Below are 16,162 nucleotides of genomic sequence, written 5' to 3'. Positions count from 1 at the left end.
TTTCAAACAAAAGTCATACAATGACCAACCTTCTTGGCAAAGGCAGAAATCTTTTGCTACAAGCCCCTACTATAGCAGAACTCTGTGATCACTGCGCCTGCTTTTCTGAAGCAGGACCTTGTTGCTGATATTCCTTCCGGAAAAAATCTAGAGCCAAAATTACCCTCTGCCCCAAATGGGGTGTACATTCCGATTTAATTGATGATTTACCTCTCCATTTGATGGGGCAGTGATTAAGAGTGATTTTGCCCTCTTTTTGTGTTGGGGCAGTGTTTCGGGCAGCAGCGGGGCTGGAAGTAGGTTGGGAGCGGGGTGGAAGGCGAGCAGTGTCATCAGTTAAAGGGCGGTTGGGGGGGGGGCGCACTGCAAGTTCTGCAGCCACTTTAGTGGCACCACTGGGCCACCAGGGAGGGCTTTGGCAAGGCCAGCGGTCTGGCACCCAAGAGCGAGTGACGGGCTGCATGTTGGCGGCCTGGCCGAACCTGTGGTCGCCATTATCAGGCCGACTTCAGAGTCGGCCGACAATTAAAATTAAATGGCGGCCGCGGCAGAATGCCCTCCCCTTTAAGCGTGTACGCGCTGCCCAGCAACTTCCTGATGGGGAAATCTGTTGGGAACACTGACTGGTGCCTGCTCTGCTCCCGTGGGGCAATTTCCCTCACATAGTGATAAGGGGTCACCGCCGGGCGGTAAGGGGTTGCTGACAGGAACACGGGCAGGGCGGTCACCTTCTCCGCCTGAAAAAGTGACAAGGGCAATGTCCCAAATGTCGGACACTCCCCCCTGACTGAGCAGTAACTCCTTTCCACCCCGTTGGCTCTTAAAAAAGGGGTCATCTTGGCCCCCTATGCTCCTATTCTTCATGCCGCACAAACTACACCACCGATGCACCGTGAATGAAAGTTAAGCTCCATGAAACTGAATTAAACTCCCACTTGCCCCATCCACTCTCTCCTCACCTTACATCCTTACCCCTCCCTCTCCTCTTTCCTCTCCCAACTCATCCCCACCCCCTTACCCTCTCCTCTACCTAATTCTTCTCCTCCTTTCTTTCCCATTTCTCTCCTCTTTGCATAACCCTGTAGCAGCTAGCTGCACTGTCGTCACTCTACCATCCTTTCCTTCTCTTTATCCTCCCCATCCCCTACCATCCCCAGTGTCTATTCTCCTCTCCCCCTTACCCTCTTTCCCCTCCCTTCTCTTCTTCGCTCCCCTCTTGTCAACCCCTTCCTTTCCTCGTCTCCTGACCCACTCCTCTCCTTTTCCCTTCCCTGTCTTCGCCATCATTTCCTCTCATCTCTCCTCAACCCCATCCAACTTTTTCTTCACTCCCTCCTCTTTTGTCTCCCCTCCTCTCTCCATCTCCCTACTGCTCACCTCACCTTCTATGCTCTCCTCTCATTCTTCCCCCCCTCTTCACTCCCCTTTACCTGACTTGCTTTTTTCCTCCCCGCTCACTCTCCTCCCTCACCTCTGTCTCTCCTTAGTCACCTTCCAACTGCCTCTATTCTCCTCATCTGCCTTCAATATCTACCCATCCGCTAACTCTGCTTAGTCTGAAGTGGTCTCGACTCCCCATGTGCAACACCACGGGAGATTGATTAGTTACAGAAAAAAATGGATGTGTCCTTTAAATGATGACATTAAAAAAAATGTTTTTTAATTGCTTCTAACAATGTCCAAGTATGGCTCTTTATATACTTTGGCCCTGAATTTGAAACTGACCACAACTTTTGGATGTGGTGCACATGCAGAAACCCGAAGCTGGGGTCTGTCAATGACAGCTCCACAACTGGCTGTGCCGTGCCCACCTCCACTTGACCCCCACAGAAATCAGTGAAATCGCATAAATCACTGAAACAGACGGAAACTTCGGCTCTACCGCAGTAAGTACACTGTTAAATTAAAAGTTCCATCCAAAGAGATTAGATATAATTGGGGCTTTAACAGCGTATTGACTGCTAAACAAAAGTTAAGAGCCTGGAAAAATAATTTTAATTTTGTGCAGTGTGAGATTTGTTCATTTTAAGAAATGTTTTAAAAACATTTTTAAGTTTATACATCTTTATTTTCGGTTTGCTTTTTCCCCATGTGAGAGCTCCAACCTTTGTTTTGCTCCCTCTAACTATTTAAAAAAGTTGGGGGTCGAAATTGCCCATTTTGCACCGCCCGCCACTGGGGAGAAGCTGTGGAGAGCTGACCAACTCGCCCCAGTAGCGCCCTGGAACCCGCCCCTACAGGAAGTGGAGCGCATCCTTCCTGTGATGGGTGGTAACTGCAATTTTGCGGTCGGAGCAGAACTTCTGCGCCGGGTGAAGGTAGTCCAGCCCCGAGTCGGTTACTGCCCCCAATCGAGGCGCTGGGGAATTTCTCCCCTTTAGAATATTAAGGGCTTACCCACTTCCTTGTTTGCTGTCTGTGAGAATTCTGCCTTTTGATTAGCTGCTTAGACAGCCTGTTGATGTCACAACAATTCACAAAATGGAATCCCTATTAACTTCCGTTGAATTGAATTCAAGGTCAGAAAACTCAAAGCTCTCGACACGGATTGCGAGATCCCTGTGTGGAGTGTCTTCGCTTTGCTGCTGGCTGCAAATTCCGGGCCAATATTCAGCTGTGCATCTGGCAAGCCTGGAAACTTTGTAATATGAATATGAATCAGTGATATGCAGGCAGGAATATCAGGAAATTATACACAAGTTTAAATTACCTCTTGGGTTCTCCTTCACGTATTAAAATACACCGGTTGAATGCACAGCTGGAAATCCGTGTCATATATTAAATGAGTGAAGGCCTACTTTCTGATTGCATTTATCCTATTTAGTGTCTCAACTTGTGATCAACACCATGTGAAATTTGTTAGTATGTAGGCCTCCAAGATTCCTACTCATAACCTATTTCCAAATTATGTTTGCATTTAACTAAAAGGCTATCCATGTATTATTCACTTTGCCATAATGATGTTTATTTAAGCAAGTGAAATGCTACATGTGATGTAACTGAATCAGATCAGCAGGCAACAATGATTCATTTGCTTCATCGATGTCATGTCTGATGATGAAACTGCAATTCAAGAAAACAATTTTTTCATGTTATTAGTTTTTCAGTGTGGCAAGTAATAAATGGTTGTTAAAGCTGAATTCTTAACATACATTACTCATAGTACCTTCTCTTGTTTAATTTGTCCTAGTGCACTGGATGTGATAATAATGGACTCTCAGATTGGTAATAGTCTAAAAAATAGAAAAATATATCATTAAGTTTTTGTCATGCAATTAGTATATGTTACCAAATTCTGTACAATTCAAAATAATGCACAATATGCTTGACTTAGATAAAATATACTAACAGCTTTTTTCCTAAAAATGCCACAGTTTTCATTAATATTATTAATGCTGTTAGAATTCTATTCTACATTACATGAAATTGTTCAAAGAAAGGTTACGACACTTGTGCTGCATGATATGGTACAAGTAATTACTAAACCGTCTTTTGGATTAGACGTAAAACTGAGATGTTCCCAGGGATTTTATCTGAGATCTTTCTTGTCTGTAATGCTCAAAAATACATTATTGGTTCATACTGGGGGTATTCTTATCGTGAAAGTACCCTACAGGATAAGAAAGAAATTTAGATCGGATACTTTAGAAACTGAAAAAAAATATAGAATTGATGTACTAATGAAACATCAAGTCAATAGTTTAGATTGTGCAGCGCCCCGTTCGGGGCGATAACTTTCACAGGAGTTCAAAAATATCGCCGGGCGCTGTGCAAGTGAAGCCGATGCGAACTTTGGGTTTAATGCTCCGGGAAGGAAGTGGAGCGCTAAATCAAGCGCTACCACTTCCCTTGGAGCGCTAAACCAGGCAAGAGGGGTGGTCGCGGCAGAGCGTTGCACAATGTCCAGTGCAGCGCTGCCGGGATCCGAGGTTCCTTCCCTCCCTTAAAGGGAAGGACCATTGCTGGAGGCTCGACAATAAATCAACACCCCTGCTCACCGACAGCAGCCGCCATCCACGACGATCAGCCACAAACACTCGAACAGAGTGCAGGGCTGAGCAATCGCGGTCGAAGAAAAGGGAAATAAAATGCACAGAGGGTTCTGCAAGATTTTTCATGTACCTCACTGGCGCTCCCTTTAAATGCTGCTCCCCAGCGGCCGGCCTACCATACAACGCCTCCTGCAGCTGCTGGTGTTGACATCCAGCGATGCTGCAGGAGGCGGAACCGAATTATGCATCTGGTGCGGTACCAGAGCACTGTGCACCGGATGACGTCACGATCTCCAGAGCACAGGGGATCGTGGCATTAGGGTTTACTACCATCGCTAAATGCAAGGCAAGTTCGTGGGCATCAGTACTCTCGCCGTGCCTGGTCGCAGAGCCGGTAGTACCATGTTATCCCTCCCCGGAGGTGCTAACGGGAGGCAAAGGAAGCCAATTTCATCCCCATGGAGTTAGTGTACTGATAAAGAATAGAGTTAATACCTTAGAATGTGAAAACTAGCCCTGGAACATAGAACTGTTGTGCTAAAAAGGTAACAATACTGGAGACTATGGGCTCAATTTTCCCCAATGCCATTTTTTTTGTGTATTGTAAGAGTTACACTCATTTTTTTTGGCCCCGGCTACGCCAAAAAAATAACGAGCAAGTTTACCTGTTCTATTTTTTTAAATTGGCGCCACGCAGCCTATCCTTTAGCTTTGGGGGTGTGGAGCCTATCGTATGCGTCGAAAAAACGATGCCCCCCGTGTGTCCTTGGATGCTCTAATAATGACTTCACGAGGCAATGTGTTGCACTTGAACTGTAGTGACCTTAGTCCTCTTTTTGTTAACTCCAGAGTGAGGATCACACCTGGTGGCCTGCCTTTTATACTCGGTCAGGCACACCTGTACAGGTAACCTACAAGTCTCCCACTGCTGTGCCCTCAGGTGGTATACCTTGTGATAGTACAAACAGTAGCCATGTAGGATACATGACATCACTCTCCTCCAAGCCTTTAGTGCAAATCGCCTCTGCATTGACTGTGCTCTGGGCTTAACTCTATCTGGTTGACCCTTGGCGGGTCATTTCAATCTTGGGTGAGTGGTTGGTGCGGTAGAGTGCTGGTGGTTGCTGTCTGTGTGTGTCCCTGACCACTCCATTCTCCCCCTCCCACATATAGGTTATGCCGGAGGCTCAGTGCGTTCATATACATTCAAGCTCAGGAAAACCGTTTGCATTCATTTGTGCTTCAGTTGCGAGACCAGTACGTTAAGACTGGTGAGATACATTATCGATGCGTACTGAGGGTCGGTGACCGGTGTGTAAGGACAAACTAGTTCAGAACTGCTGGATGGAGTCCAGGCAGTCTGGTGGCGGCGCGGTGCCCAGTGCTGGCAGTGGGAACCCAGTTGGCTCAAGTTGCCTGCTCTTGGGGCTGTTGCCGTAGTTCCTAGCATCAGGCAGGTTCACAGATGCCTGTGACCTCCTGTCCCTTCTTGCGCCCTGGGTCACTGCTGCTCCTTGAGGGGCTGTCGTCTAGCAGTTCACAGGGAACAGCTGACTCGCTAGCCTGGGCGTTGTTTGGTTTGGGATCCTGGCTGGTCTCGGTCCCCTTCGGGAGGACTGTCGTGAATGACACTTCGTTTCCAGGTATGGCCTTGGTGGCGATGGGGTCTGGGGGCTGTGCCTTAGCACAGTTTGCTCTTCCGGGCTCGTGGCGGTTGGTGCCATCGGGTGCCTGAAAGGTGGAGCTGATCAGGGGCAGGGTATCGATACCGGTGCCGTTTCCCTCCTGAGATCACTTGCTCTGCAGCTCGTGTGCATTGGCTGCTTGTGGCCACACTCCATGGTGCATAACTCTGGTCCCGGAGACAAAGACTACAGCATTAGGTAGCTCGCTGGACCTGTATGCTCCCGATGGGTGTCTGCCCGCTGCATTGGCTGCGTACAGTTGAAATCATACATCGCACAACTTTTCATTACTTATGGTGGATACTCTGTAGCTCCGATCGCGATCGTGCGACTTTTCCTCGCTGGTTGCATGTACACAATTCTGATCATCAATTACACATTTTACATGATCGCGCAACTTTCCCTTGCTTATTGCATGTACACAACTCTGATCATCAGTTACACATTTTGTCTCTAACTTACTGTTGCTATTACATGGTGTGTGGAACTGTCCCTTTAAGTGTAGTGGTTTGCAGGCCTCCTTTAAGAGAGCCTTGCTTTCTTTACCCCAATCCTCTTCTCCATTTGGTGCCACGTATTGCTCCATCAGTGTTGCACATCGTGGTCTGGCCGCGGCCATCTTTTTCTTCAGCGCATCACCTCGTTGTTTGGGCGCCATCTTTCCTTGATCCACGATGTCGACTGCGGTGATCCTCTTTGTCATGTAGTCAACCAGCATTGTAACCCATGTATAATCTGACCTAAGTTGTACACTGTGAGAACAATGACCACTAGGTGGGAGACACTCTGAACCTGGACCTTCAGGTACAAAAGGGGAAGCTCCACACACCTTCATCACTTGAGTGCTAAGGAATAAAGGATAGGCCACAGACTGACCTTCTCTCAAGCATGGGCCTCGTGTGCATTTATACTGTATAGTAAGGACCTATCAATGGCGACGAGAAACTGGGATTTAAACCACGCGAGCATGGCCATTAGCAGAACAGACGAGAGGCACTGTGTTAAGGAATGGTTGGGACAGAGATTCAACATTGTTAAAGCAGCACACAGTTCTCCAGGCAGACAAGGGCAATCGGGCATGCCCCAACATGTAGTCGAACCCAAAGGGGGAGTTCGACAGAGACAATGGCAAGTTGAATGGCGATTCACACCATTGCAAGAGACAATGCGGCCAGTAATGGGGCCATCAACACCTGTTAATGGCGCATTCAAGTAAAGTCACAGGGGCAGACAGGGACGATCGACTGGCAAGGGACCTTTTGTTTCCAACAGCAGCTCATGTTGGAGGCGTGGAGGCACACACTCAGCCGGAGTTTGCAGAGATGAGCAAAATACCTGCAGAAATTGCAGAAATGAACGCTGGGGGAAATCGCTGGAAGCTGAAGTTCAGCGAGTTCATGTGGAGCACGTATATAGTTCATACACCAGGAAACCACCGATAATGATGAAAGTGCTCCTCAATGGCATCCCAGTATCAATGGAGCTAGACACAGGTGCCAGCCAGTCCCTGATGGGTATCAAACAGTTCGAAAAGTTGTGAGCGTCCAAGGCCAGGAGGCCAAAATTATTGCCGATTGACGCACAGCTACGGACTTACACAAAGCAGATCATTCCGGTGCTAGGCAGTGCCACGGTAGTCGTGACCCACAAAGATTCGGAGAACAGGTTGCCACTCTGGGTTGTCCCGGGGGACGGTCCCGCATTACTGAGGAGGAGTTGGCTTGCTGTCATGGACTGGAAATGGGGCGATGTCAATGCAATTTCCTCTGTGGAGCGAGTATCATGCTCACAGACCCTGGACAAATTTGACTCATTATTTCAATATGGCATCAGCATTTTCATGGGGGCCAAGGTAGTGATTCACATAAACGCCGACGCCAGGCCAATACACCACAAGACCAGAGCAGTGCCGTACGTGATGCGGGAAAAGATAGAAGGCGAATTGGACCGCCTGCTGAGGGAAGGCATCATCTCACCAGTTGAATTCAGTGACTGGGCAAGCCCGATCATGCCGGTGCTCAAGACGGATGGGTTGGTCAGGATATGTGGTGATTACAAGGCCACCATCAATCGGTTGTCACTCCAAGACCAGTACCCGCTACCGAGAGCGGAGGACCTCTTTGCGATGCTATCCGGTGGCAAACTTTTTTCAAAATTGGACCTGACCTCAGCTTACATGACCCAGGAGCTGGTGAGTGATTGAAGAAGCTGACCACCATCACAACACACAAGGGGTTGTTTGAGTACAACAGATGTCCGTTCGGGATTCGCTCGGTCGCTGCGATCTTCCAACGAAAGATGGAAAGCCTCCTCAAGTCGATTCCAGGGACGGTGGTTTTTCAGGACAACATCCCTATCATGGGTTACGATATTAAAGAACACCTCCACAACCTGGAGGAGGTGCTACGCAGACTGGACCGGGTAGGGCTGTGACTGTAAAAGGCAAAGTGCATCTTCCTAGCTCCAGAGGTACAATTCCTGGGGATGAGGGTAGCAGCAGACAGGATCAGCCCTTCTGCATCCAAGACAGAAGCGATCCAGAGAGCACGCAGACCCCGTAACACGACGGAGCTGCGTTCGTTCCTGGGGCTCCTGAACTATTTTGGTAACTTTCTTCCCAAATTGAGCATGCTGTTAGAGCTGCTACACGTGCTCCTACGCAAAGGTCGCGCATGGATCTGGAGGGACAGCCAGGAAAGGGCTATTAATAGAGCACGTAATTTGTTATGTTCTAACACTGTTAACACTATACGACCCATGTAAGAAACTTGTATTAACGTGTGATGCGTCGTCCTATGGTGTCGGGTGCATGTGTATATGCGGTAAAGAAAATGCACCAGTACCTGTTTGGCTGGAAATTTGAGCTGGAGACAGATCACAAGCCCCTAACGTCCATTTTGGCCGACAACAAGGCCATAAATGCAAACGCATCGGCCCGCATACAGAGGTGGGCACTCACATTAGCAGCCTATGACTATACAATTCGGCACAGACCGGGCACCGAAAACTGCGTCGATGCACTCAGCAGGCTCCCACTAGCCACCACTGAGGGGGCGACCGAACATGCTGCTGAGATGGTCATGGATGTTGAAGCTTTTGGAAGCGAAGGCTCACCTGTGACAGCCCGTCAGATTAAAGTCTGGGCAAATAGAGACCTGCTGTTGTCTCCAGTCAAGAAATGTGTCCTGAATGGGGACTGGGCAGCCACGTACAGGGCATGCCCTGAGGAATTTAAACCATTTCACAGGCGAAGGGATGAACTCTCGATTCAAGCCGATTGCCTACTGTGGGGAAACCGAGCAGTCATGCCCCAGATGGGCAGAGAGGTGTTCATCAGAGAACGCCATAATGAGCACCCGGGCATTGTCATGATGAAGGCAATTGCCAGGTCACACGTTTGGTGGCCAGGGATAGACGCAGATCTGGAACTTTGTGTTCGCAGGTGCAACATGTGTGCTCTGCTGGGCAATGCGCCAAGGGAAGCCCCCCCATAGCCCCTGGCCATGGCCTGCCCAGCCATAGTCACGCATCCATGTGGACTACGCAGGTCCTTTCATGGGAAAAACATTTTTTTTTGTCGTAGACGCCTACTCCAAATGGATCGAGTGTGACATTTTAAATTCAAGCACATCCTCTGCCACGGTAGAAAGTCTACAGGCAATGTTCGCCACCCACGGTCTACCGGACGTCTTAGTCAGCGACAATGGCCCGTGCTTCACAAGCACTGAATTCCAAGACTTCATGGCAGGCAATGGAATTAACCATGTCAGAATGGCACCGTTCAAGCCGGCCTCAAACAGCCAGGCAGAACGAGCAGTGCAGATAATCAAACAGGGGATGCTCAGGATCCAAGGGGGTTCCCTACAAACCCGCTTATCATGCCTCCTGTTGGCCTATAGATCCCGACCACACTCGCTCACAGGAGTTCCACCCGCAGAGCTGCTAATGAAAAGGACGCTCAAAACCCGGTTATCCCTTATACACCCCACCAAGAAAGAAATTGTCGAGAGCAGGCACCAGCCACAATATGACTACCATGACAGGAATGCGAGGGCGCGATGTACTGATGTAAATGTTCCTGGTTTTGTCCTCAACTACGCTGCAGGGCCCAAATGGCTCGCAGGCACTGTGATTGACAAAGAGGGAAATAGGATTCTGGTCGTTAAACTTAGCAATGGAAAATCTGCCGCAAACACGTGGATCAAACAAAAAGGAGGTTCAGCAATCCTATCGAAGAAGCAGAGGAAGAACACGACGTAGAGTTCACTCCACCACAGGTGACCGAACACCGGAACCAAAGGAAGGAGAGCACAATTACTGCGGGCAGTCCGGACTGGCCTGAGGCACCGCAAACAGCAGACACTCAGGCCAGCACCCAACAACCGGAGCCCCAACTCAGGCGCTCTACAAGAGAACGTAAACCACCAGAGAGACTCAACCTGTGATCCCAATAAGACTTTGTGGGGGAGGTGATGTCATGTATTCAACCAGCATTGTAACCCATGTATAATCTGACCTAAGTTGTACACTGTGAGAACAATGACCACTAGGTGGGAGACACTCCTAACCTGGACCTTCAGATACAAAAGGGGAAGCTCCACCCACCTTCATCACTTGAGTGCTAAGGAATAAAGGATAGGTCACAGACTGACTTTCTCTCAAGCATGGGCCTCGTGTGCATTTATACTGTATCGTAAGGACCTATCACTCTTCTCCCCGGGTTCTGCCACTGAAGCTGGAAAGTCGCCTTTGGATCCGATTTTCTTTCTCTGGAGTCCTGCCACCGGAGCCTGGAAGGTGCGTTCGGGTCGTCCCAGCTGGATTTCCACGCAGTAGTGCTGAGCGGTCTGTGCCTCGGGTGCTGTGCTGGTCTGCTTTCTGGTGTCGGGTCCCCCCTCAAGTGAGGGCTTGCTGTGGCTCCGAATGCGGAGGACGTCGATCGCTGGAGGGGTGAAGTCTTCCCACTTCCAATGGATCTTCTCCATCCACCTTCTTCGGAGTAGCGTTCCATCACCTGCAACAATCCACAGAGGTAACCTGTGCACCGCGCCATCATGGAGTACCTTTACATTCGAACTACAAAAGACTGGGATAAGTTCATCAGTGTAGGTGTGCAGCTTTGCCTGAACCGGGGCCAACTTGGTCGTTCAGCTTGATTGTCCCATAGTCTCTCAAAGGCTTCTTAATTCATTACTGACTGGCTCGCCCCCGTGTCCACTTCCATGAAAATTGGAACACCATCTATCTCGACTTCCATCCTCAACGGGGAACACTCGGTGGTGCAGGTAAACATGCTATATACCTCATCGTGGGGCTGAGCTGCCTCTCTGCTTATCGTTTCATAATCCGCGCTGGATTCATGGCCATTTGCAGACTCTTCATCGACAGTGAGTCATATTTTTCTTACACATTTACTGGAGGTGGCCCTTTGTGCAGCAGCCCTTGCATACATAGTCTTTAAAGTGGCACTGGTGAGCCCTGTGATTCCCTCCACAATGCCAGCATGGAGCTACTCGATTAGCCCCCCACCAGCGGACTCTGAGTTAAGGGACTCGGAGGCTGAGATGGTTCACCTTCTACAGTCCACACTGTGCACAAAACCTGCCGGGTTTGAGTCCTGAGAGTGAGTCATTTGCCTAGAACCGCAGGTCGAGGTCATGAATGCCTGGCTCACAGAGATGGCCTTCTGCAGTGCGACTGTGGTATCCACCGACAGTAGCTTATGAAGAAGGCCCTCAAGGCCGATTCCAATGACAAAAATGTCCCGCAGCGCTTCATTGAGGTGGTCGCCGAAATCACACGGTGCCGCCAGCCTCCTGAGTCTGCGACGTATTCCGCGATTTCCTGGCCTTCAGGCCATTGGTGGGTGTCGAACCGGTGTCCGGCTGTGAGGATGCTCTCCTTGGGCTTGAGTTGCTCATGGATCAGTGTTACGAGCTCCTCATACATCCTGGTGCCAGCAAGTCCCTGATGAGTCCATAGACGGTGGGCCTACAACTGGTTAGCAGGATAGCTCTGCGCTTATCTACCAGTGTGGCCGGATCGTCTCCTGCCAGGTCGTTTGCTGTGAAGAAATGTTCGAGCCTCTCCACGAAGGCATCCCAATCATCACCATCGGCGAACTGCTGCAACGTACCAAGGGTAGTCATTTTCGCGTGAAAGTCTGTAATCTTGTCGCCAATTGTTGTGTCTTGGATGGTCTAATAATGACTCCATGAGGCAATGTGCTGCACTTGAACTATAGTGACCGTAGTCCTTTATTTGTTAACTCCAGAGTGAGGATCACACCTGGTGGCCTGCTTCTTATACTAGGCCAGGCACACCTGTACAGGTAACGTACAAGTCTCCCACTGCTGTGCCCTCAGGTGGCACACCTTGTGATAGTACAAACAGTAGGCATGTAGAGTAAATGACAGCCTCCTTCTGCATATGCGCAAAAAAAAGGGAGGTTTTTGACATGACCGCTATGGGCACGCATGCCCAGTACAGCTCCCGGTCTACATTTATCCACTTTTAAAGAGCCAGTTGTGTGTGAGAACTTTAATTCTTCGTGGAAAAATCGGAGCTGCAATACAATATGCAATGCGGCCCGAGAACCAAGAATTCCTTACAGGGTGAAGTGGAGGCACTGATTACTGTAATTGAGGCCAGATGGCACGAGCTGGACACCAGCAGAGGTCACATAAAGAAATTATTAAATTGAAGCGAGTGAAACAAAGGGTCAGAGAGAAACACACAGATTGTTAAAAAAAAGATCAGGTAACTATTACAGGATATCCTTGTGCATCTTAGAGGAGCATACATGAAAGGTGGCTGTAATACTATCACAGGCAAGCCAAGAAGACCTATGTCTACTTGTATGGAAGATGATGGGTAACAAATAAATGTTGTTCAAGGCACTGGGAGAATTTGCTGCTCTTCTTCAAATAAGAATCTTTTTGTTCGCCTCAGAGAAAAGATCAGATCTCGGTTTAACATCTCATTTGAATGACAGCACCTCCAACAGTGCAGCACTCCTTCAGTACATGAAATGGATGAACTTCAACAATTGTACATCCCTGTCTGGAGTAAAAATAAAACGGGGAAGGTGGCTCAACCGTGGCTAACAAGGGAAATTAGGGATAGTGTTAAATCCAAGGAAGAGGCATATAAATTGGGCAGAAAAAGCAGCAAACCTGAGGACTGGGAGAAATTTAGAATCCAGCAGAGGAGGACAAAGGGTTTAATTAGGAGGGGGGAAATAGAGTATGATAGGAAGCTTGCTGGGAACATAAAAACTGACTGCAAAAGTTTCTATAGATTTGTGAAAAGAAAAAGATTAGTGAAGACAAACGTCCTTTGCAGTCAGATTCAGGTGAATTTATAATGGGGAACAAAGATATGGCAGACCAGTTGAACAAATACGTTGGTTCTGTCTTCACGAAGGAAGACACAAATAAGCTTCCGGAAATACTAGGGGACCGAGGGTCTAGTGAGAAGGAGGAACTGAAGGAAATCCTTATTAGGCAGAAAATTGTGTTGGGGAAATTGATGGGATTGAAGGCCGATAAATCCCCGGGGCCTGATTGTCTGCATCCCACAGTACTTAAGGAAGTGGCCCTAGAAATAGTGGATGCATTGGTTATCAGTTTCCAACAGTCTATCGACTCAGGATCAGTTCCTATGGACTGGAGGGTAGCTAATGTAACATCACTTTTTAAAAAAGGAGAGCAAAAACAGGTAATTATAGATCGGTTAGCCTGATATCAGTAGTGGGGAAAATGTTGGATTCCATTATTAAAGATTAAATAACAGCGCATTTAGAAAGCAGTGACATGATCGGATCGGTCCAAGTCAGCATGGATTTATGAAAGGGAAATCATGCTTGACAAATCTTTTAGAATTTTTTGAGGATGTAACTAGTAGAGTGGACAAGGGAGAACCAGTGGATGTGGTATATTTGGACTTTGAAAAAGCTTTTGACAAGGTCCCAGACAAGAGATTGGTGTGCAAAATCAAAGCACATGGTATTGGGGGTAATGTACTGACGTGGATAGAGAACTGGTTGGCAGTCAGGAAGCAGAGTCGGGATTAACAGGTCCTTTTCAGAATGGCAGGCAGTGACTAGTGGGGTGCCGTAGGGCTCAGTGCTGGGAACCCAGCTATTTACAATATGCATCAATGATTTGGATGAAGGAATTGGGTGTAATATCTCCAAGTTTGCAGATGACACTAAGTTGGGTGGCGGTGTGAGCTGTAAGGAGGATGCTAAGAGGCTGCAGGCTGCATTGCACAGGTTAGGTGAGTGAGCAAATGCTTGGTAGATGCAGTACAATATAGATAAATGTGAGGTTATCCACTTTGGTGGCAAAAACACGAAGGCAGAATATTATCTGAATGGCAGCAGATTAGGAAAAGGGGAGGTGCAACAAGACCTGGGTGTCATGGTACATCAGTCATTGAAAGTTGGCATGCAGGTACAGCAGGCGGTGAAGAAGGCAAATGGCATGTTGATCTTCATAGCTAGGGGATTTGAGTATAAGAGCAGGGAGGTCTTACTGCAGTTGTACAGGGTCCTGGTGAGGCTTCGCCTGAAATATTGTGTTCAGTTTTGGTCTCCTAATCTGAGGAAGGACACTCTTGCTATTGAGGGAGTGCAGCAAAGGTTCACCAGACTGATTCCCGGGATGGCAGGACTGACATATGAGGAGAGACTGGATCGACTGGAGTTTAGAAGGATGAGAGGGGATCTCATAGACACATATAAAATTCGGGACTGGACAGTTTAGGTGCAGGAAGAATGTTCTCGATGTTGGGGAAGTCCAGAACCAGGGGACACAGTCTTAGGATAAGGGGTAAGCCATTTAGGACTGAAATGAGGAGAAACTTCTTCACTCAGAGAGTTGTTAACCTGTGGAATTCTCTACCGCAGAGAGTTGTTGATGCCAGTTCATTGGATATATTCAGGAGGGAGTTAGATATGGCCCTTACGGCTAAAGGGATCAAGGGGTATGGAGAGAAAGCAGGAAAGGGGTACTGAGGTGAATGATTAGCCACGATCTTATTGAATGGTGGTGCAGATTCGAAGGCCGAATGGCCGACTCCTGCACCTATTTTCTATGTTTCTACTCTGCTAAACTGTCAGCATAGATTATGTGCTCAAGACCTGATGTGGCACTTAAATATGTGACATTCTGAATCAGTCGGGAGTGCTATCACTGACTGAAGCGTAACACCTTCTCCTCAGTACTTCTGGTCAGACCTCTGTGTATGTAACAAATGCAGAATTATAAAGAAAGTAAGAACTATTGTGGCATTATTTTTATTCTTAAAATGAAGCACTCCTTAAATGACTACCTGTCCATTCAGCTGTTTGGGGATCCGGGCAGCATTCCTGATCTGGAGCCTCTGATGGGGCCCCATTGTGGAGGTTTGTAGTTCTCATCCTAATGGGCATACTGTATGGCCTCCAAATTTATATGGGGTCCTACTGAGATTGGAAGAATTGGAATTCCCAATGTAGAGTCCCTACCACGCACCCTCATTTGGGGCAGTTGAAGGTTCCGTCGCAGAAAAGGCCTCCCAGAAATTCCCAGCAAAGATCTAGCTACAGAGTTACAGTAGAAATGTACCAGAAGGCCTGTGCAAATTTGGGTCCAGTTGTCAACTATTAGTAATAAAATTATTTTATTTAAATTAGAATTTACTATACTCTTTTTGAGAGAATATGCATCTGACATTTTTCTGCTGACAGGTTGTGGCCACTGGTTGGATGGTTTATGCTTACAATGTGAAACAGACTATCCACATCATACATCCAAATTAACACAGCAAATAGTAGATATACCAATTTTGGTTAATTAATTATGCTTATCTTTAATTACATTTTTACATATAGAAACTTTTAAGGCAAAATAAATATGGTTTTGGTGGCAATTATACTTATTTACAAAATGTTACCATCTGACAAAAACATCAGCCTATACAGTACCTTCATAGTCTTCATTTGTTGTAAACGGAGAATCCTCTTGTGAAAAATCTTGCTGACATCCAGGACTATGGGGCGTGGAGCTTCGTGAGGATCTTTCATCATGTCTACGACTGTGAGAAGTTTTTCTTGATGACCTTGTGCTTTCTGGTCTGTCACAATGTGAGTAAGGGTAAGATTCTCTTTTTGGTCTTTATCTGAACCGCAGATCATTATAACTGTGTTTTGCAGCTCTTCAGTTGGGCTAACAAAAAGAATGCTTTGGCTGTATAACTCAGAATTTTCATCTTCTTCTTTATGTTTAAATGTTCTTGGTCTCTGACAATCTTGCTTGGAAAATTTAGCCTTTGACTTTCGCAAAGTATTATCTGGTTTTGTTTGATTTGAATACTGACTTTGAAAGGTTTTCCTGCATTCTTTCTTCACAACATGAGTTCTGGAAATATATGATTCATTGAGGGTTTCATAATAAGCACAATGGAGTTCCTCAGCAGAAACGCTCAAGTCATTTCCATCAT

General features: G+C 47.4%; 1 long non-coding RNA gene across 1 annotated transcript; it reads right to left on the bottom strand.

Moving 5' to 3' along the window:
• Window positions 1-2,158: 2,158 nt before the first annotated feature.
• On the bottom strand, window positions 2,159-15,930 carry LOC139274748 (uncharacterized). Its single transcript, XR_011595588.1, has 3 exons — window positions 15,648-15,930; window positions 3,167-3,233; window positions 2,159-3,063 (listed from the first exon to the last, which is right to left on the bottom strand). It is a non-coding gene; the product is annotated as an uncharacterized lncRNA (long non-coding RNA).
• Window positions 15,931-16,162: the final 232 nt, after the last annotated feature.

The sequence above is a fragment of the Pristiophorus japonicus genome, chromosome 10 (assembly GCF_044704955.1).
Source record: "Pristiophorus japonicus isolate sPriJap1 chromosome 10, sPriJap1.hap1, whole genome shotgun sequence".
NCBI lineage: Eukaryota > Metazoa > Chordata > Chondrichthyes > Pristiophoridae > Pristiophorus > Pristiophorus japonicus.
This window is presented reverse-complemented; position numbering and strand designations above follow the sequence as displayed.